This window comes from Parasteatoda tepidariorum, chromosome 2 (genome assembly GCF_982258835.1).
Source record: "Parasteatoda tepidariorum strain Cologne lab strain chromosome 2, Ptep-v5.0, whole genome shotgun sequence".
NCBI lineage: Eukaryota > Metazoa > Arthropoda > Arachnida > Araneae > Theridiidae > Parasteatoda > Parasteatoda tepidariorum.
The window spans coordinates 52,341,185-52,356,952 of NC_141756.1; the positions used below are offsets into that span (position 1 = coordinate 52,341,185).

Below are 15,768 nucleotides of genomic sequence, written 5' to 3' on the forward strand. Positions count from 1 at the left end.
ATTAATAAAAATGAAGTAACAATAAAAAAAACGAATAAAATATTAAAAAAAAGATTCTAATGAACATTTTTAATGCTAATTCTAGCCATTAAATATGCATTCGCAGCTCTCAGCATTCAAGGAATAATTATCGTCTGCTTCAGCAACTTTTTTTTTGCGCAGCAGCTGCCTCTAATCGAATTTTTTCTCCCTTCATCATCGTTTTCGTAATTACGCTATAGATCAAATTATTTAACCGTGAAATTTTTAACTAGATTTTCAATACATTTAACGCTAGAAAATATGCATTTAAATTTGTTTTTTAAAGTTGCGTAAATTTTGCTTTTCTTAAATATTTTCTGTCTTTTTTCCACTGCAAGTCAGGAAATATTTAATAATTAATTTTCTTTTTAACACTTTTATTTGCATGCATCTTATTTGATTATTTTTGCAATTCATTAAATGTGCGTCTGGTTAATATTTATATATTTTTCTATCCATTATCGTTTATATATTGAACAAGTAATATAATTGTGTATATTTTAGCTAGATTAGATATCCTAAATATGTACAGTACGCAGAATAAAAAAACCAAGCACCCTGAATAACTTATGGTCAAATGATTGTATCTTCACCTTCTAAAACTCAATCTTAATGGTTCGAAGGGATGAACTCAATTATTCAAGGGGTTGACTGATCTCAAATATGCAAATTAATTAGTGCAAACAATATTTCAAGTTTCTAAATTAAACGCAAAAACGTACTTTCTCTAAATAAATGTACCTTTTTTTTCGACAGATTAGGATTTCTGACCCCCAAAATATAGAAAGTAGCCGGAATCTAGGAAATATGATTCCTGCAGTTTGTTCAAGAGAATGGTCCAATGTTTCGACTCATTAACGTTAATTATATTTTTTTTTCTTACTTCCCCATACCTCGAGAACTTTTAATGCGAATCGAAAAATTTTTGCACACAATTATATAATTCGTTTAGTCAAATATAATTTCGTGAAAAATGTAATTTGATTGAGTCCTAGAAAGTAAAAATCCGATCATTAGATTAAAAGTTATTCAGGGTTGACCATTTTCTATTTTGATCACTGTACAATTAGAGTGAGTATTCAGTCAGAAATTTTGGAGTGTGTTGTATTATTTTTTTAAACTTATTACAGCCTTAATATGGAGCCACCATATTATCAAACCATATAATGACCCATACTTTCAAACATCTTAAACTGGAAAACATAATACTATGATTAAACTTAAATGAAACAAGTATAATTTTTTACTGTAGTATAATTTTATACACGGTGAAACAAGCATAATTTTATACACCTGTAGGCCAAGGTGGCCTACAGGTCACCGTGCCCGATTGCGAAGCTAATGGTTGAGGGTTCGAAACCCGCTCTGGTCATGGATGTTTCTCTCTATGTATTGTCCTTGGTTGTTGTACACCCTATAAAAGGGTTTGTGGCAGTGTTTGTCGGTAATGTTGCTCGCCTCCGTGATTTAGGTAAAAGGTGCCTACTTGGTACCTTTAAATGAACAACAAGCGTTTTCCGAGGAGCAGTTCAGAGTCTGCTATTCGGAAAAAAATACCCTTTTAAACATATTTGATAATTATATTTAAAATTATCAAATAAAAATAGGGAAAAAAAATGCCTTTTTAAATATATTTGATATATTATCAATAAATTTGCTCCCAATCAATATAGTTAATCATAAAAGTATCAATGTTACAATTCCGCATTAAATAATTTTTTTTATTATAATGTACTGCAATTGATACAATTATAAAAGTTTTGATAACATAGCAAAATGAAAAATCACAAAAATGTGTAAAAATTATGTGCAAAATAAAAAATAACAACGCAGAAAAAATAAACTGTTTTAAAATGATCGTATTATAGCAATATCTCATAACAAGAACGTAATCAAATGTGTTAAATTACTCAAATACTAATTCTAAAAAATATTTTCATGTCTGGGCCGGGATAGCCTGGTCGGTAGGGCGCTGGGCAAATGTTCGTGGGTTCGAATCCCGCCGGCCGAAGACTCCCAGTGTCTACTAGATAATTATTTTCATTTAACGGTTGGTTTAATTGCAGTTAAATAGGAGGCAAACATAGCAATTTAGTTCTGTCAGACGTATTAAAATGGTATTACGCTGGCATTATTTGTACAATACTAATTTCTATATATATGCTACATTTACTAAAAACAAATAATAAATTAATTTGAATGTTTGAAAATTTTATTTGGAATTTCATTCTAGCAATTAAAGTCATGCAATAGCAAGTGTGCATCGTTATGTAAACAAGAAGCTGGACTACGTATAAGGTTCCATAAAATAGAGATTTCAATTTCAAAACATAATTAATTAAAGAATGACATATATTTTTAAATCTGGATCGTATATTAAACCAAATACCATTAGAAACCAATTTATATACCAATATCAATAAAATACAAAGAATGTAAATATGTATAATTTGAAATGTTTTCTGTCTTATAAAATTAGCATTGATTTATTTATCCTGATTTACTTAATTATAACTTTCACCGTGCTTCATTAATATTCACTTATTTTTAACATTAATATTAACTTATTCTATTAATATTAACTTATTAACACAATAATTATTATAGTAATGAACATTCAGCATTTTTTTTTAAAATTGTTGGTTACTGTATTTCGTGATGCTTATCAGCGTATCCTGTTTTTCTAAAATTGAGTATTGCTTTTGTATTTACTTAAATCATTTAGAAAAGTTTCATTTTGAGAAGAAACATTCGCTTATTTACTTAGAAATTATGTAATGATGTGTCAAAGCAATCACGTTTGTTTATTTCAAATGTATTAAATATCATGATCACGGATAGAGAAAATGTACAGCTGTGTAACAGCGAATTAAATTTTAAAAACAATACCATATAATCTTTCCAAAAAATTATTAGTATTTTGTGAATTCTCTATTTATAATAAAGTATTTTCTAGAAATAAGGGGAACTACTTACCTTTTATTTACTTACTTACATTTTCTGATTATGATTCTAATTATTTACTTACACATTTTCTGTTTTCGATGCGGAATGACGTTGACAATATTTCCTTATTATGCTCAAAATTTCGTAGCGGAATAACATTGAATTGACCAAGATAGTTTCTTATTGAGTGCAATGTGTATGCGGTGCTCAAAAAAAATAAGCAGACCACTCTGAATAACTATGGATCTAATGATTGGATCTTTACGGTTTAGGATTCAATCTTTAATGGTTCGAAGGGACTCAAATATAAAAAATTAGTGCTGACGATATTTAAGTTACGAAATGAGTCACAACGTACTTCATCTGATAAACATGCAGTTTTTTCGATAGATTCGGATTTCTGAGGCAGTAGCCGGAATTTAATTTAGTTTAATCTTTTGCGTATTTCGCCATGTCACAAAAATTTTTTAAGCGAATTGCAAAATCTTTAAGTACAATTATTAAATTTGTTTACCCAAAGATAATTCCATGCAAAAAATGACTTTCAGAAATTATTTATTGTTATTTTATTTAATACTAGTCAAAAATTTTTTGAATAGCAAGGTATAAAAGTTTATTTTAAATAATGTAATTTTACGTGATAAAATCCAAAATTTGAGTAGAATTTCCCGAATAGTTCCTATTATAATATTTTAAAAATACGAATAATAATATATGAATATATACGAATATGAATATAATGTTTTGAAAATACGACTTTTAGTCCTAAAGCGTGAAAATTCGATCATTAGTTCATAAGTTATTCAGGGTGGTTAATTTTTTATTTCGTGAACTGTACAATCGGTTTCATAAACTCAGTGTGTCTCTTTACAATGATATGACCTCACTTTAAAAAACGTTAGACTGAAAGTTTATAGTGAATAAATATTACTACTTTTAATTTGAATAATGATACTGCAATTATTATTTTGTATCTAGCGAATGCGATTAATAGCTTGCATTAAAATTTATGTGAGTCAAAAGGTGAATTTTAAAAGCGAATTTAAATATTAGAGCAACTATGAACTTGAAACAAAACATTTTATGCATATTATTTGATCTTATGCAACCTATGGTTTATATAACAATGTGTTTTGAAATGTATTGATTTAACTTTTAAACTATAATGAATTATGGGATTTTAATGAACACTAAAATAGTATTTTAAATTAAATATCAGTAAAAAATATAGATAGATATTTATTTTGTATTTTACTTATTTCAAAGTTAAAGTTTTTGGATACTTAATTGGACAGTTTCGGATTTTCTTGGACATGCATTAGTTATTAAATTATTCAATTAAATATTTTTTTTTACCTTTTATAGTTTATGACTCTTTGTAAACTGCTCAGCTTTAACATTATTCACATACAATTGCTCTATTATGTTCTTAACAATTAGACACAGAAAATATGAAGAAAACTACTTTTAATTCCATTTTTCCTGTTAAATATATTTTACAGAATGTAACTACATTTAATAATAGTTTAATTAATAAATTTTTGATTTTGTATGCTGTATTTGTTCAGTATTTTAGATGATTAAATAAAATTTACGCTTCATCTATCAAACCTAACTGCGGAAAGAACTGTTTATACAACTGAAAGGTTTCAGAGAGGTACAAATCACGTTTTTTTTTACCATGTAGTTTATCATTGGGTCCAGAACCTTGCCAACTCCTGTTTTAAAGATTGATCCTTGCGTTTTAATTTTCTCAAAAAAATTTATTTAAGTATTCTTTTCCCATAATGTAAAGAAAATTTACAATGATGGTAATAACGAAGGATCGGGTTTTGATGACATTTGAATTTTGTAATTTGTTTGCTCTTTTAAGTCAATTTAAGGAATTTTTTTTTAGATTTTTAAATTATTTTTTTAATATTAGGGTATTCTTTGAAATATTTTGAAGAAATAGCTTATTCTTACTATTTTCCCATTTTTTAACTGATTTTCACACGTTTTTACTTAACGTTGACGTAATAGATAAAATAAATGTCTCGGCAATTTACTTGTTATATGACAAATCATTGTATCTTTTACAACGAACAAAATGATGTACTTTTAGTTCATTTAAACTTAAAATGATTATATCAAACTTTAATGAAAATTGCGCCTCAATAAACTATGTTTTAATCCAATTATAGATCACGTGAAATTTTAAGAAATCAAGGATGTTTGGGATTAAAATTCTTGCTTAATTATAAGGAAAGTCTTTTTATTTTATTTTAAAGACATTTTTTGATATTTAAAAGGGTATCTTTTACTATTTTTAAGGGCACTTTTCCGGATTATCAAAATCCGGGCTCCACACTGAGAAAAAAAGTATGGTCAAATCTACCAGAATAAAGGAACATTTATGGTGATTCTGGCTCTATGGGAACAACAAAACACTCGGTAATTTTTACCGAAGCTCTTTGGGGATTCTTTTGTCAAAATTAACAATAAATTATTGTTAATTATATTTTTATATTATTTAATGTGATAAATGTATGTTTTTGTATTATGTGAATATGGTAGATGTTTCAAAATATAGTAATTTCATCATGATACTTAGAGTCTGGCATAAAAATAATTTATTCGGTAAAATTTATCTTTATTATCATCAAATTAATTGTTAATAATACAAAAGAAATATATCCGGAAATTCTTTCGAATCTTTCGGAAATTCTTTCGGAAATCGGAAATTCTTTAAAAATCAATTAATGTCAAAGCGACTTCCTTTACAATCTAAATAATGAGTTAACTTAGGATACTTTGGTTATCATCAAATTAATTATTAATAAAACATATGGGATAAATTCTTTGATACTTTCGAATGATGTTTAAATTTAAAAATTCATTATTGCCAAAGCCACTTTCTTTTCTTTCAATCTAAGTAATAAGAGGTTACCTTAGAATTAATCAATCAAATTAATTATTAATAATAAATATGAAATAAATTCTGTAATTCTTTCAAATTGTAATAATGATGTCTAAATTTAAATTCCATTATTGTTAAACGACTTCCTTTTCAATTTAATTAATGGATATCTAGGATACTTTGGTTATTATGAAATTAATCATTAATAATGCATAAGAGATAAATTTTTTTAATACTTTCGAATTACAATAATAATGACTAAATTTAAGAATCCATTATTATTGCCAAAGCGACTTCCTTTTCAATCTAAATAATGTGTTAATTTAGGGATATTTTTGTTGTCACCAAATTAATTATTACTAATACACTGGGAATAAATTCTTTAATACTTTCGAATTACAATAATAATGACTAAATTTAAAAATCCATTATTATTGCCAAAGCGAATTCCTTTTCAATCTAAATAATGTGTTAACTTAGGATATTTTTGTTATCACCAAATTAATTATTAATAATACACTGGGAATGAATTCTTTAATAATTTCGAATTACAATAATAACAACTAAATTTTAAAAATCCATTATTGCCTAAACGACTTCCTTTTCAATCTAAATAATGTGTTAACATAGGATATTTTTGCTATCACCAAATTAATTATTACTAATACACTGAGAATAAATTTTTTAATACTTTCGAATTACAATAATAATGACTAAATTTAAAAATCCATTATTATTGCCAAAGCGAATTCCTTTTCAATCTAAATAATGTGTTACCGTAGGATATTTTCGTTATCACCAAATTAATTTTTAGTAATTCACCAGGAATAAATTCTTTAATACTTTCGAATTACAATAATAATGACTAAATTTTAAAAATCCATTATTGCCAAAGCGACTTCCTTCACAATCTAATCAACTATTAACATTACAAACACATTTTCGGAGTGGCAAAGGAAACATTACTTCCCGGATATCCCCCCTCCCCTAGACTGACCCCTGATAAAACATTTCAAGTCCCAGAGAAGACATTCTTCCCCCAAAGACTGATATTTACTCAGCGGCATCGTATGAAACCTGACACCCCCGAACAGCTGGCAAAAGCATTATATCTTCGGCGAAGTCTATGCTTGACCTAACGAAGATGATTTAGAGACATTATCGATTTGTGGTATCCTCTTTCTCGAAAATCAAAGAGAATATTTGCACCTGGTTCTATGTATTGTTGATTATGGAAATACAATTCTAAGATGAATTGGAACACGTTCGTTTTGATCAAATACGCATTTATTAAAACTTACAGCTTGTTATTTTGAATGAAAAGGATAAATGTTATGTAAAATTTCATATGATAGTAGGGTTATCTTGTTTGGTTGGTCTTAATTCATTATTTATTCCAAATGAAAGTAAGAAGTAATTTCCAAAATATTTTTGAGAAAAATTGAACAAGGAGCAAATGTGCTTATTAGTTTATTTTTTTATATTATTTAAAACATGTTTAAAGAGTGTTGTATCAAAGCAGAGAATAATATTTCGAAAATTTTTATATAGGAGAATTGTGGTTTAGGACATTATTAAAACAATAGGCGGAAAAAAGAAAACTAAGAAAAATCTCTTGAATAAAGAGCTCCAAAAAATCACTTCCTAGGATATGATCATTACTATATTGGATTAATTTTGGTTAAGTATAGAATTGCTTTGTAATCTTTTTCCATACTTTCATAAATAATTTCTATTAATGTTCGTACAGTGGAAAATTTTCGAGAAACTAATGTTTTAACAGATTTTAATTTAAAAAAAATACTTCAAAATAATAATTTGTGGAATTTTTCTTCTTTTATTTTATTTATATAAAATTGATATTTCCTTTTATAGCTAGGTTCTTAGCTGATATTTAATATTAAGTCGCAAAATATAGTTTATAAAAGAAAAATCAAATTCGACTTAATTAAATAAAAAATATTTAAAATGCACTTGGTCACGGAAGCAATTCAAGTTTACTAGTTAATTATAAATTAATTCTTATTAGACTTCAACAAATAAAAAAATAATAAGATTATTTATTTCAGACAGTATTTTTGGGGTTGAAATTAGTTCTATTCTGATTGTATTTGTTTTTCTTAAAAGCAACAATAGTTTAAACAATCAATTACATAACTGATTCTTTTATCTTTGTTTTTTTTTTTTTAAAGCAATAAATTTTAAACAATAGATTTAATAACTTGTTCTTTTATGCTTGTTTTCTTTTAAGAAAAGGCAACAATAGTTTAAACAAACAATTTTATGCTTGTTCTTTTTTAAAAAAGCAACAGTTTACGCAATCAATTTTATAACTTGTTACTTTAGGTCAAAAATTTTAAAAAGCCATTAATCAGTCATTAAATCCATACATCATTAAATAGTCGTAAATTTTTTCTCATCAAAACTTAATGATTCTGTTTTTTTTTGTGGTATAACATGGACTGTTCTCTGGTGCTTTTTTTTAATCTTTTTCCACTGTTTTTTTCCCGTGATTCTTTTAAAACTGACCTTTGTATTTAATAACTTTGTTATTGCTAGTGCTATATCCTTAAAAAATGGTAGAAAATAACAAGGAAAGGTTAATGAAAAACGAGTAGAAAGATTGGAATGAGAAATATTCAAAAAAATGGAAGCATCTCTTATGGAATACATAATCCAGTTATTACTTGATTAAATTCATTCGCTTCAAAAATCTATAAATAGCAAATAACAGTCGATATATTTAAGCGCTTAAAAAAAGGCTTGACAGACGTGAATGAGAAGAGACAAAAATGATTTGATAAACGTTACATTGCCAACGGAAAATAGAAAAATAAAGGTGAGAACCAAACCTTGGCCGAGAAAATACACAGCCGAGAGAGAAAAAGAATGAAAAACCGAGCAAGAAAGACCACAGTAACTGAGAGGGGAAGATCAAGGTAAAATGCATTTCCACGCGCTATGGAGAGGTGATGTGGAATGATATGAATAAAATAATAATCCAGGGAATAATAATGAATAAAATATAATCATCTGAATAAAATAAGATTCCAGGGGCATTAAAATGAGCTGGTGTGACAGGGGTGGAAATAATTTTGGCACTGTCGAAATTTAATTTAAGGCCAAGATTCTAACAATAAGCGGCAATTGATGATTTCTCGAATTCTTGCTAATGGACGTATCTATCGTATTCCGTAACTCTCTTCTATTCTTCAAACCACTTTTGTTTCTTCTCATTCGCGTCTGGTAAGTTTTGAAAATGGGCGTCAATTTTTGAAATGCTTGAAACATGTCAATTGTTATTTGCTATTAATATATTTTTGAAACGGATGAAGTTTTTAAACAGGTAATATCTTACCGTTTTAGTTTCTTGGGATTATTTATTTAGCATCTTTAGAGTTGAATTCTGGAGATCTGAATGCTGCGAGATCTAAATATTTTTGAAAATACACTAGGCGGTGACTACTCATCACCTGGATTCATTTTGTTCAATTGTGTAACTACTGTTTCATACCTTCTGAGTGTTTTGTATGATCTTGAGTGTCTATTATAACTGTTAAACCGTTATACTTTACTGGTATTATATCTACCTATCCTCGAACCAAAATCGATCGAGTGGTTATAGAGATAATAGAAGAAATCCTAAAATTCTCATATTTATTAAATACCAGTATTGGATTCGCATACATTAAAATATGACTTCTTATTCTTAATCAATAAAGATGTACGTATTTTTTTTCATAGCTATATATAAAATTTATTTCTCTGACATAGAATATTTATGGACTATTTCTTTATAGAAGCTGTTTTATGATGATGCTTACAGTTTTCAAAGGTCAGCATAAGTTTGGCGAGTATAGATAAGATTCTCAAGAAGTACTAAAACGCTGAATGGCTTTTGATCACATTAACCTCAAGCGTAAATTTTTCTTTTCATTATTTATTTAAAATGTATTATCTATTTTACTATCCTAAATATTTATTTTAGACGAGTTTTATCTGGTTTTATTTATTTTTCTCACACGGACAAAGGGAACAAAAATAAATCAAGTTCAAAAAATATTAAAATGAGCTTTAAACTTTCTGAAAACGTATTAGAGTTATGAATTTTTTTTTTTTTATTCTAGTATTTATATTACTACCGTATTCTAAAATTGAAAGCAAAAACATATTTTGCAGTTTGACTTATTGATTACTTGTGTTGAAAAGATGCTTTAAGAAATTGTAAAAACTTTGATTTTGGAACATCTAATGGATGTTACCCTTTACGGTACTTTTTTTAATTTTTAATGTCGTTATTTGATCCAGAATTTTTTAGTGTTGAGTTTATTGAATTTACTTCATCAAAAAAATTTGGTGCTGAATATTAAGGGTTTAGGCTACAAAATAAGTATAAAACATACAGTAAAATCTATTTTACCGTAAAAATTGTTTTATCGTAAAATCAATTTTACCGAAAAATATACCACAAAATTTACGGTAATGTGTATTTAATGATAGTGATTCAGTTATTTTACGGTAATTATTACAGTAAAATATACGGTATATCAATTTTTTGGTTCCGTAACATGTTCCGGTAATAGGTGCCGTTATGGTATTAACGTAATTTGATCTGGAATTATTTACAAAGAAGGATAATTTAAAAAATGTAAATTAACCTATTTTTTCAACCTTATTAACCAATCTTATTATTTAAATTGTTTACTTTATCTTTGCCACAACTATCAGAGATAAAATCCTCATTGTTGATTGAGAATTCTTCCCTGGTGACTCATCTAATTTCCGGAACCGTATCATCGCACGAGGTCGATTTGATGGATAAATTTTGTCACATGGCAACTGTGTGCTCCCTTAAGTAGGGCCTCACGACTAGTGTCCTTGACAAGGATCGAGAGCCACTTCCTGATCTAATACATCGACCCCGTACTCCTCAGGATGCTTGATGAGGCAATAATAAATGTCGAGTGCATTCAAAATCCCTAAACTTCCAAAAATTATGATTAATTTGATTCTCTCTCTCTCTTGGGTGTATATTTTGATGAAAATTGGTTTATTAGAAACTTAGATTTCATCAGCTTTAAAAGAATTAATGTTGTTTGAGAGCAGTGGAAGTAAAAGAGAGATAAAAAGGATGAGATTCGGAATAAAGATTTGTGAAAAGTGAAGAAAAAAAAATTGAAAATAACAATTAAAATTTTTTTATTGTTATTTAAAACACCTGAAAACAAAATAATAATAAACTAATTCAATAATCGAACCTGTGACACTTGACTTTCATCTTAGAGATCGAGTTTTCCCTCAGTCGAATATGCATGTATACTTCTACTTCGATTTTCAAAGTTCCATTTCGTAATCTTCTAACTAGCTCTGTTTATTTATTTATTTTTTTGGAGGAAAAAAAGGGGCGCTGGGCTGTTTGTGGTATTTAGGGTCTGTCTGCAGAAACTGCTTCTGCACTGACTGCACGGTAATGTCCCCTGAATAAGTTACCATGTTGTCAGTGCTTTTGAGTTTTTATTTATATATTTTTACTTGATTGGAGCAGTTCTCCGTGGATTCTTGGTGCTTTTTCAGTATATTCTGTTGTCTACGGTGCTTTAGATTTTTGGTCTGGTATTTTGTATTTAATTACATTTTCTCAAATTAAATTAAAATTTCTTTAAATGTTTTTCTTCTACTTATAACATTAGTGGCTTGGCACTGTTTTAACTTGGAATTATGATTTCTATTTATTTTATATTTGATTAAGCATTGTATACAGTTGAATAGCCATTCTCCTTACTGGAAAGAAAACAATCAATGAATCTGTACTAAACATTATACGAAAGCATGCACAAAACTGAAAGATATTATTGTATTTATATTATTGTATTATTATTCCCGGTGGCTTTACGTGGTGTCTTGGGATATTCATCCACTTTTAGATGCACATGGATAATTTTTTTAAAAAAATTTTTCCGCTCATGCGCTGTATAAAGCAACTACTTCAATTACTCTTATCTGGCGCAGTTTTTATTATTATTTTTTTAATTTTAAAGCAATAATTTCGTTATAAGTTTAAAATTGATTCAAACGCTTTGTTTAATTTTTTATATTTAAGCTATATCAAAATTAAGCAATATTTAAGCTATAGCAAAAGTGGCACTAGACCTAGTATATATTTCGGACATTTACCAAAGGTCTAGTCATACTAGGTATGGTTAAGTGCCATTGCCCGGTATACCCTACACTGATGTTTTTTTAAGGTTCAGTGCCACTGCCCGGTATACCCTACACTGATGTTTTTTAAGGTCAAGTGCCACTGCCCGGTATACCCTACACTGATGTTTTTTAAGGTCAAGTGCCACTGCCCGGTATACATTTGCCCAGTATACCCTATACTGATGTTTTTTAAGGTCAAGTGCCACTGCCCGGTATACATTTGCCCGGTATAACCTACACTGATGTTTGTTCTAATCTATCGTCAGTAAGTATTAAAATATCGAATAAATGTAATTATATCCAAGAATAAATTAATATCAAATCGGATGTAATAAATATTTCGGACATTCACCAAAGTGACTAATTTGATTGTCAACGTTCACCGGTGAAAGTCAACAACCACCGATTTCGGCCATTCACAGTAACATGCACATCATTTACATAATAACCTCATCAGGACGATTATTTCATACTTTGCCTTAATAGCATTCGGCATTTGAAAAAATAAAAATAATTGGTTTTGTTGGCGATGATCTCGTAAGGCGATAAAGAATCATGCATAGTACTGGTAAGGAATATATTAACCTCGAAGGAAAAGTGTATGAATACCCAATACCCCAAGGAACCCTTTACGTTACTAGGTTAAGAAGTTCAGCTCATCAAACTTAAGACGAGTTGCATTTAGTATCATTTGGCATACTTCTGTTGCTCGAGGCTAACTGATGGTAGTCAAAATTTACAAGCCAAATTTTTATCTAATATTTAGGTCTTTCGTGGGGCCTCAAAAAAACTATTAACACAGTATGCGAGTACCTTGGTACCATCCAATATTAGTATCTTCAGTCACTGTTAAAAAAAATCACCAGTTATGACAGTATTAGCAGCCAATTATCAACATTAATTAAGCCTCAATAATAGTAAGGTGATTTTTTTTCCGTTCCTCTAAACAAATGTAGTGTTTGTTCATACTTTTTTTTTCAACAGAAATCAATTTAATTGTCTATTTTGAAGAGCACAATGAAAGAAAACTTGATTTCGTCTCAAAAAATGTAAATAAAAGTAAATTTGACCCACAAATTGAAAGAGAACATGCTGAAGAAATATATTTTTTGTTAATTTTCATGGTTTAGTAATATTAAAATGCTGAACTACAGATATAGTACAGACCTGTTTAAGAGTTCGGGAGTTATTGAACTTTAGAAAGTGGATGACAAATTTTGCCAAACATGTATAATTCTGTATTGTTTTGTTATTTTTTTTCTTTTTAATTTTGAGCTTAAATTCCCTAACAGTTTATTTAACACTGTGCATTGCACAATTTTAAACTATTACAATTTATTAATTTTACATAGTGCAAATTTCTAACTATCAAAGCTGACTAACAAAATTAATTAACCACAGTACAATAGTTATTGGATGACAAGCATTCAACAATTGTTCTGCATTACAATTTTCAGCTACGATACCTTTATAGTTTGTTTAAATGCGGATTTCAACATTTCAACTATCAAAACCAATCAATAAGATTAGCAAACGTTACTAAGCATTGTACGATATTAACATAACGAAAACAACTACGAATGATCTAAAATACAAACATCATCAAACAAGTAAAAACGAATGCCAACATTAAATGAAATGGAAAGCTAACTTTAAGAAATTATCAACTGACTGGAGAGGATTTTAAACTTTTTCTTAAGGAGAATAACATGTTTTGAACGATGTTATTTATTATTCTTTTTAAAAAAACAAAAATGAGGAATTAAGAGATCTGTCAACAACAAAGTCTGGTATTAAAGTCACGCACCAACAAATGAATGTCGTATCAGTGGGCAGTTTTTAAAAGAAAACTAACCACAGAAGAAAAACACGAATAAATGGCGAGAGAATTATTTAAAAGAGAGGAAAAAGAAAACACGTCATCCGGCTTGAATCACAGATGCCTCCGCCGCATTTGAATAAAAAAGAACGAATTTGCTTTTGCAGTACAAAAATGTGGAATAAAAGTTGAGGTTTACTTTTCTTATTTTGATGTAAGCTTGCTGTTCTTTTTTATATTTTATGAATTCTTGGCATGGAGCTGTTTTGGTTTAATGAGAAATTCTGAATATTATATCGATTACATTTGTTTCTTTTTGAATATTTTGGTTCTACTTAATGTATCTTTTAAAAATAATATCTGTGAGAAATCCATCGTAAAATATATTGTTTTGTGAATATGTATTAAGAAATTAGTATGTATTTAAATCCTATTTTTATCTTTCAATGTTAGTTTTCTTTGAAAAATGTACTTATATTTTTAATTAAATTAAAAAACAATACTTTAATATCAAGATAGTGCTACAAATATTAAGGAAAATTTATTTATGCGTGGCAGTTTTATGGTCTTTATTTAATTTTCAAGCTCGAGCTCATGGGCGTCGCAGGGGCCCAGTATTTTTGGGGGACGATTTTGAATTACACAGTTACAATAGTTTTCTAAATTTCATAAAAAAGGAAGAAAAAAAAACCTTAAACGTGCTAAATAACAGAAAAAAAGTTTAATTTTTTTTTTTAATCTCTTTCTTGTTTTAAACGTCATAGAATTTAAATCCGATGGTAATTTTCGAAAATATTTTCAATTTGTCTGAAATATTTAGGGGAACTTTTAGAGATTTCTAATTATTGAAGATGACACATACCACCCCCCCCCCCGCCAACGATGCCCTGTTCACGCTGTTGTTTCTGAATGAAATGAAATTAAATTCTTTAAGAAATTTTTGGGCGACAAATAAATCTACAATAAAAGTTATACGGTGCGAAAAAAAAACTTTCACCCAAAATACCTCCTGATCTAATGATCGTATTTTCACGCATTAGCCAGACTATAGCTTAAACATTTGAGGGCCTGAACTAAAATACGTTACTCAATTTGCGCAAACGATTTTTAGGTTACAAAATCTGACACAAACTGTGCTTTCCCAAAATGAAGTAATCTTTTCTGTTGTTGTTGACACGTTTGGATAGTTGATCCACAAAATATGGAGAGGGGGTTAGCCACTCTCCCGAAAATGGGGACCAAATAGTTCAAGCAAGTGAGTGGTTCGAAGTTAGTGCCCCTTAAGAATAGTTTCACCCTTTGCGTGTACTGTCATCTCAAAGAAGTTGCACTTTTAAATTTATGTTTCTCAAGAACAATAGATTCCCTTCTAATTTTAAAATGTATCATTAAAAATTATATTGAAAATTTTTAACAATTCAAAATTTTTTCCAATCATTACTAAATTAATAAATGCATAATAATAATTAAAAATAACTTTTACATGGAATCATGTTTATATAATACAAATTTTGTAACTGTAGGCAAAATTTTACTGATTTGTAATCAGAATTGGTAGTCGCAAACTCAAAATTGGGTCCGCTGTTCAACAATGGTCATAATATATACATATAGCTTGGTTAGTTAGGTAACATATAGTTAGGTAAATGTCCAAAAGGTTGTGAGTTCGATCCCCACCGACCGGACCAAATGGTGACTGTTGCACGCTAAATCTGTCGGGTGACAAAGTCCGCCAAGCAGGCTTGCTGGTATTGGCAAGTGGCATTGGAAACAACAACAAGGTTCATTTCCGAAATGAAGAAAAATTGTAAGAAACAAGCGTTAAATGAACTAAATTTTAGAATATTGAAAAACATTCATAATTCTATATTTATTTTAAAAA

The 15,768-nt window shown here is 28.5% G+C and overlaps 1 protein-coding gene across 3 annotated transcripts in view; it reads left to right on the forward strand.

The window, feature by feature from the left end:
* LOC107437293 (ATP-binding cassette sub-family C member 4) overlaps positions 1-15,768 on the forward strand; it is a 162,321-nt gene that overhangs the window by 32,596 nt on the left and 113,957 nt on the right. For 2 of the 3 annotated variants that reach the window (XM_087157330.1, XM_087157332.1), the window contains exon 2: positions 9,667-9,785. The exons of the other annotated variant lie outside the window; for it this stretch is intronic. The gene's annotated coding sequence lies outside the window, so the exon portion shown is untranslated. The remainder of the gene's footprint in view (positions 1-9,666; positions 9,786-15,768) is intronic. 3 annotated transcript variants of the gene reach the window in all.